This window comes from Poecile atricapillus, chromosome 1 (assembly GCF_030490865.1).
Source record: "Poecile atricapillus isolate bPoeAtr1 chromosome 1, bPoeAtr1.hap1, whole genome shotgun sequence".
In the NCBI taxonomy this organism is placed as follows: Eukaryota; Metazoa; Chordata; class Aves; order Passeriformes; family Paridae; genus Poecile; species Poecile atricapillus.
In genome coordinates, this window is record NC_081249.1 from 156,126,027 (window position 1) to 156,138,462 (window position 12,436).

The 12,436-nt window shown below is 39.9% G+C and overlaps 1 long non-coding RNA gene across 1 annotated transcript; it reads left to right on the top strand.

Moving 5' to 3' along the window:
• The first annotated feature begins 9,662 nt into the window (after nt 1-9,662).
• LOC131582531 (uncharacterized) lies at nt 9,663-12,011 on the top strand. The gene is made up of 3 exons (XR_009278353.1): nt 9,663-9,772; nt 10,375-10,501; nt 11,363-12,011. It is a non-coding gene; the product is annotated as an uncharacterized LOC131582531 (long non-coding RNA).
• The last annotated feature ends 425 nt before the right edge of the window (nt 12,012-12,436 follow it).

Below are 12,436 nucleotides of genomic sequence, written 5' to 3' on the forward strand. Positions count from 1 at the left end.
GCGGTCCCCCTCGCCGCGTTTCTTCCCTTTCCTCAGCCCCCCCCCCGCCGGCTCCTGGGAAGTTTTTGATCTACTTCTTCAAGCCCTCAATCAGGAAGAGCTGCGGGGAGGAGCCTTCCCCTGCTCTCCCCTACATCTTTATTGGCCGCTCGGTGCCTTCCAGCGTGTGTCACACAGGAAGACAGCGAGCTACATTATTAATTAATGGCTGAGAGGGCGCATCCTCCATTTTTGAATTATCAGCCGGAGACCTCCGGTGCGGGGGGTGGGCCCAGCCCGGCTGCCCGGGGGGGGAAGGCGGCTCTCTCCGCGCGGCGCTGCGGCCGGGCCGGGCCGGGCTGGGCTGCGGGCGGCATTAACACGGGGACCGTGGCACGGCGGTCGCGGCTCGGCGGGGCGGCCGAGCCTGCGGCGTGCGATGCCGCCCGCCCGCGCCTCCGCCAGCGGCGTCAGCAGCCGGTGCCGAGGGGCCGCCGAGCAGCTGTGAGACCGCCGGCCCTGGCGAGACCACCGCTCGGCCCCGGAGCCACCCCCCTCTCTGCCCTTCGTACCTGCCCTGCGAGCAGGGGCCCCGGCGCGTCTCCTGCGGGGCTGATCCCCAGCGGCTTTCGGCGTTTGACAGTGCAGGGCCGGGCACGCTGCTCTCTCAGTTACAGCCCCCGAGCCATAGTGCTGTCGGCGCGTGCGGGGGCGTACGGCTGTATTTTGCAGAAAGTGCGATTGTATATAATTAAGATGAGCATGAGGATTGTACGTGGGCCCCCTAACATTGATTTTCCTTCCAGCTCACCGAAAATGTCATTAAATGGTTTCATTAGAGTATTCATTTTTCACGACTTTTGTTTTTTTAATACTAATGCATTTACAGTGTCATCGGTAATTAAAACTGGAGTATTAAATTAATTGTGTTCCTAAGAGTGCTAGCCAGATTGGAAGACAAAAACCACAGAAAATCCACATCCATTATAATGCATCACAACTAAGTGCCGTGTTTATATAAAAATCTACTGAATAACAGTAGAAACTCCTTAGAACTATTGATGTGATTAATATCTGAAGACTAATTCCTAAATAATACAACTGAAAATGCCTTTCCTGCAAATAAAGGTCCCGTGCTGTTTCCTGCACCTGTGCATGGTTTGCTTTCTTCTGCAAGTAAAGGCAGAAATCGGCACTGCTGTAGCATGTGTGACTAAAAGAATGTGTACATACAATCCATTAATTATTTTAAAAATATCAGGTTTTAATCAAAAGCACTGAGAAATGGTAATGTTCACTTCCTCAAATTAAGTTTACAAAGCTTGATCTGCAAACCAGGTTAACTCCTTAGTTCTACCAGTTTATTTTCATTTATCAGCTGGCTTCCCTTTCAGTTTTTAATTTCTTTCTAGCAAAGGGCACAAATGCTACTTGAATTAATGCACTTGTATCTAACATCTGGTAATTTTTAGTCTACTTTGCCTCAAAACTATAGTACGCCATGCTTACGACATTTAGTGTTGCCAGCTCTTACGGCTGCAGCGATTTTGCAACACTTAGCTTTGTTTTGAGCTCATCAGCAAATGCAATTAAATTGGAACCTCAGGTCATCTTAAAAATAATTATATTCCTAAATTTCAAGTTTGAGAGAAATGCTGGAATATACAGCCCCAAAAGGCTTACAAATTAGAAGGGAAAGAAAAGCTTTGAGTTTCAAATTTTTGTAAATCTTATTATTTTTAAGCCAGTATCATGATGTTTGGGAACCTGGCTGCTTTTTTTTAATTCTTGTATTGTCAGCACAGCATTATTTTAGCACTAGGTTGGTATCCATGAAAAATGCATGAGCTGATAGAACTGTGACATCAAAAGCAAATTCCCTTTTCCTCTTAACGCTCTCTTGCCCTCTTTCTCTTTTCTTCTCACCTTTTTCTCCTCCTCGTGTTCTTCCCACCTCATTATTGCCTCGGTGATTTTCCAGTTAACAGATCCTTACTGAGTAGGGTTGCACTGGGTGTTCATGTTTTTAGGACAGAGAGGAGCAGTTAATTTAGTTTTCACCTTTGTTCTTTAAAATCTACAAATCCAGGCTCTGGTTCTTCTTCCAATAAGGTCAGCAGAACCTAGAACAAGATTTATGATGCCAGCTAAATATCTACTAAGTGGGCATTGAGAAATCAACATAAAATAATTCTGAAACATCAGAAAAAGCTTACTTTTCTTCCACAGGAATTTTTCTTTTAACACTATGTTTAATCTTTACAATAACTTGGGACTTTTTTACAAATTACTGAAAGTAGTTTTAATTCAAGATGCAGAAATGGGATGATTTGTAACATTCAGTGGGGTTGTTAATGTGGATTTTACCACAAAACAGCAAAAATGAAGCTGCTGTCTTTTTAGAAGATGACTTATACACTAACAGATACATTAAACCTAGTTCCCTAGTCAGGGAGATTGCAGTTCTCATTCACAGAACTTTAAAAATAGTTGTATTTGGAATATAAAATCTTATAAAGCAGTTGATCTCTATGCTTTACAAGAGTAGGACAATTTCCTAGGGACAGAGTCAACCCAGGCTTGGGGCAGCCTCCCCCACCCCTGCCCAGCTGCTCCTTCAAAGCTCCCCACAATTTGAAAATTTTGTATTTCTTTTCACTGGTTCCTTCCAGTATTACTGATTCATTTCCATATCCTATTTCTTCCTCTCTTTAAACTACCAAGAACTGCTTTACACAAAGATGCTGCAAAATTTTTATTCAACTATGTCCATTACAAAATAATTCCATATATGACTGTTATTCTGGAAAAAGTAGAGCAATATTTTACTAAAGGATTGTCACTTTACAATCACACTTAAATTTATGTTGGAATAACTAATATTTGTCCAAATCATATACTTGGAACAGTGCAAAAGGAGAATTTTTACCCATTATTTTTATATTTACTATTATTATTATCATGCACCTGGGAGAGTATTTTCTGCAGTGTGTTTAGTCATTTGGTCTCTTGATTTTTTTTTGTTCCTTTTATTTTTTCCCCAAAGTTGCCACTTTATTCTCTCAAGGTTTTGCTGAAGTTAGAGAAAAAAATAATTGTATTTCTTCATAAAGAATATCCTTGGACCTTGAATGGTATGCTAGGTTCTCAATTCTATTTTTTGTAAAAAACATATGGTTGAAAAGATAAATGTGAAAATGTGTAAATGATAGATTGCTAGTGAGTTGTTCTGTCAAATGTCATGATACCAGTGATGTCTACCTTTTTCCCAGTTTACTGGATCATATATAAAAGGAGAAGCATAACATATATAAAAGCATTGACTCATTTTAATGCACTGAGTAGATTCTGGGGGACTAGTGTTATCCCTTTCTGTTCCAAATGCTGTTTTGAAAATCCTTAATTTCTGTAATGTAAACATTGACCATAGATCACTTTTTTAAAAGCTTAGGGCACCCAGCAAAATACTTATCCAGTTAAGCATTTTATAACTTACTGATACAGCTTTTTTTCACCTTTTGCCCTTTCTCTGTCGCCGTGCTAAGTCAATTCACTCTTTTGATCATATATCTTTATTTAGACTTTAAACTAAGTGAGCAAAGACAATGTGCTAGTTTTATCAATCCACTCCAGCTGTGGGTAACAGTAACATTTGGTCTATTGTCTTTTACTGGCTGTAAAGCACTATGTTCAGTGTTTAATAACATACTCACTGATAAATAACATTCTTCAGTCAAAAAAAGAAACTACGGAAGAAGTACACATGATTTTTCACAACACATTTAATCTTCCATTCTGGTGCAGTTTTGTTTCAACATGCTTTTAAAGTAGTTCTGTAATCACAAGAACAGGAGGTTCCATTTCTGCAGCTGCTGCATGCGTTCATTGCTTTGTTGCTTTCACGAGTCACAAATAAAGGTAAAGATGTCACTGTTGACAGTGAATTTTTGGTGTGTTCACAATTTTTGGTAGTTTCTTAATTACCTTAAGACAGGGATTCCACAGTTGCAAATGTATGCATAATTGTTGGGTCTGTTGCTATCATAGAGGGCAGTAAGTTGTGGCCAGAGTCTGCTTTGGCTCTTGTTGAGCTTAAAGAATACCCAGTACAACAGAGCCCATCCCTCAACAAAGCCCTCTGGGAGCACTGGGATGTTTCTTATATCTCTGAATTCATTCTGTGGAAAGGCATTCCACGTTCTTAATTTTTTTTCACAGTTTAATAGGATTTAGACATATGGTTCTCACTGCTTTTAATGGATGTTTGCATGTTTAATATCTGTGCAACTCTAGAAATGAAGTGATACATTCCTTTAAAGTTTAATCATATCCTATTTTTTCTCTCTCAGAAAATACCATTAAAGGTATTTAAGCTGATAACTTTATACTAGTGGGGAGGAACTCTGACCTTATCTACTTTACAGCAATGACCATGTATGATTGGCCTCTAACCTGGTTACAAAATGATAAAATGATGTTGTGAAACCACTATTCATTTCCTAATAGTGTCTCTGAAAGCAGCTTAAACTCTAAGAGGTTTGCTAGTGCATTTTCTCTCTTACAGTTGTAGTGCACAGGATACAGGGTATTTACACTACTGTAATTTTCTTACACTAAAATACACTGAGTTTCTGTTGTTAACTAATATTTATAATGATGGCTAATTAAGGATTTTGAATGAATGAATTAATGAATGATGGATAGATTTGCTAATTTTTGCTACATATATACGTTGTCACTACTGGAGCAATGTATGGCATTTTTTACAATAGGCTTAAATATCCTGCATCAGCGGGCTTGAAACTTGGATCTGTATCATTCAGATATTCTTCGTACAGTCAAATTTAAGACTGGAAACTCTCAAGCTGCATAATACTAACCTACCATTTACTAAGTTTGCATTCATCTTATTTGAAGTGCTTACTTGAACACTCCCTCTCTGTCTAGTCCATGAGTAGAACAAATTCAAGGATTTTGCTTTATTGCTTGCACATTGAAATGATCCCATGAAGTTCAATTTCTGTTTAGGAGCACATGAAAAGAAGTTGGCCCAGTAGCTGATCTGGGTTATTTAGTCAGAGTTTACAGTAATGAGTCAATCTGTGGCATACACATCTGCTCAATCAAATACAGACCATGCTGGATTTTCTTTGAGTCACTCATTTGACAAATGTGATGACTCACAACTGTGACCAGTACAATGACAGTCTGACTTATATCCCTTTAATGCGAGACTCCTTTGGCCTCCACTGTATTTTCTTCTGTCCTTATACTCATCTCTAACAGAAGACCTTAAAAGCTAAGGCAGAGAGGTTAACTCTCCAGGTACTCTTCTGATAGTAGATCCCAGATAAGAGCAGAACTGGAAGGAAAGAGTAGCTGTCTCCCCACTTGACAACACATGAGTGAGTCATGGTGTGTACAGGTGGAACAGCCCCACCAAGATGCTTCTGCTCACGCTCAGATCACTTCAGCCAAGGTAGACGAGGGCTGGAATAAACTGGTAGCCTGCTCTGCATACAAAGCAAGCTTCAGTTTTGATTTCACATTTTTACAAGATGCTCCAAGCCTGCTGAGTCTTACATCTGGAGGGGAACCAACCATACTAGATCAGAGCCACAGAATGTTGTCCTTATGGGAATGCTACACTCCAGGGAAATCCTCTGAAAGGAGAGCTCCTCAGGCTCAAGCATAAATGATCATTCTCCCTTCTCCCACAGACCCAGGGACAGACATGTTTTAGGTGGACACCACTGTCCACAATACCCATGCTGGGGCCTCACACCCAAGAGAAAGTGAGATACAGAATTTCTACATTTCTTAAAAGTCAGGCACTTATAAATCTGTCTGTTTTATATAAAGCATGCATGTAGAGAAAACTAAAGGAAACAAACTACAAAGGTAGTAAATCCAGTGCATACTTTAGTCTTGCTCTCTTTGGAAGACTTAGGAAAGCTGGAAAGTTATTTGGATTGTTAGCATACAGCTGCTACGCATTCATAGCAAGAAGGAAAATGTAAACCTTTTTGTTACCAGTACCAATTTAGTGCACAATTGATAGAATGGAATTGCTAGTTTCAGAAACTAATGAATTAGGAACCAACAATTATTTCAGTTGTAATTTCCACTCATCCAAGAAGTTCTTAGACAAAAAGCAAAAGCAAGGTCAATCTTAAGACTACCTTCACACATGGAACTTAAAGACTACAGCACGGACACAGATATAAAGTTGCAAAAATGCTTATATTCGCATAGTTTATTGTTCTAAAGGAACACTTTCTATGATTCAGTGTATCATTATATATCTTTATATGTACCCATGTTAAAGGTTGAATTGGCATCAATATCTCAGCCTAAAGTACATTTTAAAAGTTTGCATTCTTGTTATGATTACAGGATGCTGTAAAACACTGCATGTAAACCCAGATTTACAAAGATGTGAGCACTTAAACCAGCATATCAACCACTGTGTTGTCCCCAGAAATCAGAAAGTTACTTTCAAGTGAAAGCTTCCTTTTGTGCAAAAAGAAAAAGTCATCTACATCTCTGCCTGGTCCTTATTGGATGCAATGGATAAGACCCCTTGTTAAAAATAGCTTTTAGTTATACTCTGTACCACTGACTCATTTGAGGTAAAGTGAAATAAATGCAGCTGATAATGAGAAAAAGGAGAAAATGTGCAAGGTATTTCTTTTACACCTTATCCCCATAAGTATCCCCACTAAAGTCAGCGCCAAGAAGAAAAGTTTAAAAGGTCAGATCGAGTTAAAAAATGCCCATGCCTTCCCATTATTTCCCTTAATTGCCTTGATTTTTATTTTCTAATGTGTGTGAGTGGATGTGTTGTGCCTCTGTGACAAAAGAGAAGTTCAGTGAGAGAATTTCGTGCTTCATAGATAGGTCTTTAACCATGCAAGGCATATGCATGACCTCAATTCTCCATTTCTTGCATGTTGTGCAACTGAGAGTTTAGCAGCAAAAGGAGTTACAACCTCAGCATTATCTAATACTTGTGCATATTGCATGTGCACATGCTTGGATAATGTTTAGCAGCTGACACAAGTTGAAATAAAACACTTCCTCCCCCCCCAACCCCAATAATAATTCTTTCACACCGTCTAAAAGAATTTCCTTGGCAGGAGGACAGTTTGTCAAAAAATCAGGAGGAGGGAAGGGAAAGGTATGACAGGAAACACAGCTCATGTCTGTGCTCATGGTGGGATTCTCAGTGAGTTCCACCACAGCGCATCTCTGAGTCCAACACACATGGATTCTTCTTCACATTCGTGTAAAACCTGGTTACAAAAAGTGGTGACTTTCCAAACAGCTTTGCAGAACCAAATAGAAGAAGTGCTCTTTGTCTGGCAACGCTCAGTCCAACTGTGTGAAGGAGGAAATGCTGCCAGAGGAGTTTTATTCGCAGCCATTAATTTGTTTCTGTTAGACTGACGTTGCCACCCTGGTGGGCACCACCTCGCAGGCCACCTTGCTGGCCTGTCAATGGGATCTGGATGGAATTGGCACTAACAGTGGGATCTGGAAGAAAAACACTTTTTCTATATATTTTGTGTCTAAAACACGAGCAGCTTGGTGACAGGGGTCTCTAGTGGGCCATGACATCCATGTGGGGGACTGTAGTGGGGAAAGACCCTCACAGCTGCCCATTAAAGTTGGCCACAGGTGGAGCGTCCAGAGGGGAAAGATAAAGCTTAACCAGAGTGGGCTGAGGAGTAGGAACAGCCCTCGCAGCTCACCTGAGCATCTTGCAGGGGTGTGCAGGGGCTGGCAGCTGCCACTGTGCAGGCCTGCTGCCTCAGGAGGCAGGCTCGGCGCTGCGGCTACCACGGCAAGTCCGTCACCTTGGCCTCCTCCGCACGTCCGGCCGGCAGGTCTCCAAACGGTGGGTCGGGAGCCTGGGCAGCACTGGGGCTGCTGCTGGCCCCTGTGCAGCACTCGTGCACCACCAGCACACCATGGAGCAGGTCACCACCTGCTCCAGCGAGGCCCACTGCCCTCCCCACCTTTTAGGCCTTTGCCAAATGGGGTAGGAAGTGTCTCTTGGCTCCAAGCCAGGTAAAAGCTTTGAAGCCTGTGGGTTATGGGCGCTGGATTTGGCCACCCCTTTAGCTGACAGCGTAAGAAACAGCACTCGGTTCAGCACTGTAAGCTCTGCTGTTCCTCCCGCACCAGCCGGATCACGTCCAGTGCTAGCATCGGTGCGTGGAATGTATAAAACCTCACGGAAATTAAGAGGTCCTTCTGCTGAGAGTCATAAAATGTAATCAGTTCCAGTGGGGGTCAAACAACAAAATGCTCCTGGGAATAATTTGGACTTTGTTTCTTCAGTTAAACCAGAATGAATCTACTAGTGATTCATATTTCAATGGTGTATGGACCTTGTGCATGTGACCATCCTTTGTTCTAAAATTAAGTCTGCCCCTTCTCTGTCTTTATTTTGTAAACTATCAGTTCATAAGGATTTAGGTAAAGATAAAAGCTCCTGTAAATTATTATGGTTTCACAGTGCTAAGGAATGCAGAACAGAACTTTCCTGGTCTTATTTTTTTTTAACACATTCTATTCCTAAATCCTACTCTTAGATGTATCGTAAGCTTTGCATGCAGACCAGACCATGAACTAGTTTAACTAGAGTTATTTTGGCATCAATTTAGTGGCTGTGCTGTGAACTGTCAGGTGGACACATTGAGAAACAAGGTGTAAACACTACATTAGCACATTAACACAGAGTTTTAAAGGTATTTAGTTAAGTAGGAGTAGAAAGGGGTCTAGATGAGCCAGCAAAAGCTTTGTGCATAGACTAGTTTTTCCTTTTGTCTGGATTTTGCTTGTATAGGAACTTTGCTTAATTCTGCATCAGATGACTGGTGTAAGTATATGCTTGTCCCAACAAAGGCAGATTTACCTTGAAGTGTCTGAAATAAGTGTCCTAGTATGCTTCCCTCCTACAGTAGTAGTAAAGACAAAAATCCAGCTCTCTGTCAGCTGACTTACACACTGTTTCCTAGCTGACTTACATGGTATTTCCTTTGCGCTTAAGCGTAATATATTAATTCCTTTGACAATCAATAACTATGTATTTCAAGACATAATCATTTTCCCCTAGATGAGTATGTTCTAAAGCCTTTGCAAAATGTCTGCAAGGGGAAAAGCTTGTTAGTGTATTTGAACTTCTAAAGAAATTGAAGAGTCCACAATAAGATGAAAACGTATACAGAAGGATAGAATGTTACCCACATAAGTTCAATCATACTTGTGTTCATTATGAAACTTGATTATTTTTTCCTAATAAAAATAATATGGATAAGTAAGATCTGCAATTTTTCTCAATGAATATGGGCAGAATCTTTAAAGATTCAGTGGTGCTCAGTACATCAAGATGCTGGAGCAGCTGTAAGATCAGAACCCAAAGGCAAACAAGCAAGGATGCAGCATCCAGGAAGGTGATTAAGATGAAATAAAAGGTGCTTATGGGTTCCATTGTAGTTGCTATTTAAATAATCCTATCCGAACTTCACCACTCTACAAAAAAAAAATAATCAAGTCTTGCAGGTTACTTGTACTTATGCAACTTGAAAACAGAATCTATCAGTTGAGCCAGGTCCTTGGCACTACTCCAATAGTTCAAAACAAGTCTACAGCCAGCTTAACTGCCCCAGCCATAAGTATTTTCACTTCTCCAGAAACAGCTCTGCCAGGCATAGACCTGCTGAGACAGTGTACACTTCCCTACTTCTGAACTCTGACTCCCAGATCATAGACAAAGAAACAAAAGGTATGGGAAGCATGGAACTGCTCAGCAGTGCATCTCTGCCTCCAGAATGCTGCCCCTGGGCTAGGAACAGTTGATTAATTCTTTAAACAACAAAACAAACTCCAAGATAATTAAACAGAAAGTTTGTCATACCTTTCTTTCTTCCCCTACCTTTATTTTATTTTATTTTATTTTATTTTATTTTATTTTATTTTATTTTATTTTATTTTATTTTATTTTATTTTATTTTATTTTATTTTATTTTATTTTATTTTATTTTATTTTATTTTATTTTATTTTATTTCTTCATCTTTGGAGATAGGATAGAATAAGCATTGAGAAACTGTTTAATGTCAGCTGATGGGGTTTGGGCATGTTTGCTTTTCCTTGGTCTTTAGTGAATCATCCAAGGTATCACTTAAGAATTCCTGTTGCTTGTTTTACACAAACATGCTCTCAAGCTTCTGTCTGATGAGGAAGTAATGACAATTTGTGGAGTAATAAAAAGGAGTCAATATTTTACAGTGTTGAAAACTGTTAATAATCAACATCAAAAGTTTTAATCTGTTGACAGTCATCTACTTGATTTATACATCTGACTGCTCTGCTGTCTCTTCATTCAGGCTAACTGGAGTCTGCTCTGAGCTATGTGTCTTTATACAGTGGTTACTCTGGAAACACAGAGGTAGCAGCTCTCCAAGCAAGGGGTTGAACCATTGCTGAAGGCCCGAGTGAGAAGTAGTCCAGACAGTACATGTGATTTTCCCAGGTTGATGTGAATGAATTTAAGAGCAAAAACACTGCCTCTAAGAGAAAAAAAAAACCCCACCAGCCCCAAAACAAAACAGAACAAAAACTTCAACCCTCTGTCTAGCAGTTGCCTAGGGCAAGGGGATGGAAATTTTGGTTTTGTGTTCTTGTTGCCTAGAGGGATGTACAACCTTTGCCCTTTTATAACTAGCAACAAATCCTGGGGCTGACTGGGTATTACACTATGTGAGAAGAAAGAAGAAAGAAAAGAAAGTAATTTCAGGCACCAAATGAACCTGAGGACCAAGCACAGGTTTTGAGAAGAAATTTCTTGCCATCTGTTTATTTAAAAAGATGTGAAATGAAGGGATAGAGTTCATACTGCCCTATTATCCTCCTGATAGACATATTTATTCAAACTTTCCACTAATAACTTCTTATTCCAGGAAGAAAATGTTGTTTTCTTTTATGACAATCAGATGTTTAGTAGGAGGAACACTCAATGTGCATCTAAGAGATAGGTGATTCCAGTTATGAGAAAAAGAGAACTTCACACCCTCAAACTAAACCTGTTTGGTTGCCAGTACAGTAAGCAGCCTGAGCAGTGCAGGGATAGGATTATAGTAATTTAAAGTGCAGTAAGTAACACATAAAACCCCTTATCTAGAGACACCATAAACTTGTATGGCTCGCTTAGCAAAATGAAATGATGGCTAATGTTCTCCAGACTCAGGCTTGTCTCTTTCTAGGTTTGACTGAGAAGGGAACAGATCAAGGACACCTGAGAAAGATGCTGATTTCAACCTGTTTAAAGCTGCTTCACTGGTGTAAATGATCACATTCTATCCTCTTTTTCTGCAGGTGCATAAAACACTGGGTCAAAGAAAGATTTTCACTCATATCCTGTTTCAGAAGGCTAGGTAGCAACAGGGATGAACACATGACAACCAAAAAATTAAAAGGCGGCACAGTTATGTGTTTGAAATTCTCTTGTCATCATTTCGATATTCACCTTCTAATTTGCTCCATCTCCTTATCACTTTATGTGAACCTTGTCTCAGGAAAAGGTAAGAAAAATGAATGCACCAGATGATTCAGATGACTTCCTATTCTGACACTTTGCAAAGAAAGTAGTGTATAGATGTTATCTGTACAAGGTGAACTTCACCTTGTCTTTCACCACCCGATTTCAAAAATAATAGATTTATAAGATTTCTGTTAATGTCACCCTTTTCAGCTTGGTTTTTGTTTTTCATTTTATCTCTGAACTTGTTACGGTTGCCTAGAACTTATAGTTCCAGAATAGTTTAAATCATGAAGAAAAATCAATTGTTAATGTTACTTTAACTGCATCCCTATCAATCAGAAACAAAGTTTGGCATTGAACTGTAATATCCAGCTTTACAGAAGTAGTGTACATCAAAAGTTAGCTCGCTCTGATGTTATAAAAAGCTTTCATGGGAGAAAGAAGTCACAATTCCTTGGGATATTTATAGTATTTAAGAATGCTTTTAAGTCACTTGTAATGGCAGATGCCATTGGGTACTCTGTCATAACTGGTTTCCTTATTCATAACAAGTAATGCATATTGTAGTACATTTCAAACCAGGCCCACATTAAACTTTGTAGAAAAAATAAAGACCATGTCTGTATTACTGTATGAATTCCATTTGGATCTTGTTAATGCCATGTTGTGTTTTTTGTTTTGAATACAGACCTTAAGTGGGGTTTTTAGCTGTCAATTTGATTGTATGGATTTCATGATGGATATCACTAGATTACTTCCCAAGCTCCAACACAGGTATCAATGGCACAGGCTAAATGGTGTCACCATTGGGTAGACAATGGGCTTGTTACAACAGAACTAACCTTTGAATGGCTCGGACAACAGGCCTGCAGAGTAAGAGTCCTGCTCTTCCAGTGCTGGCTCTTCTC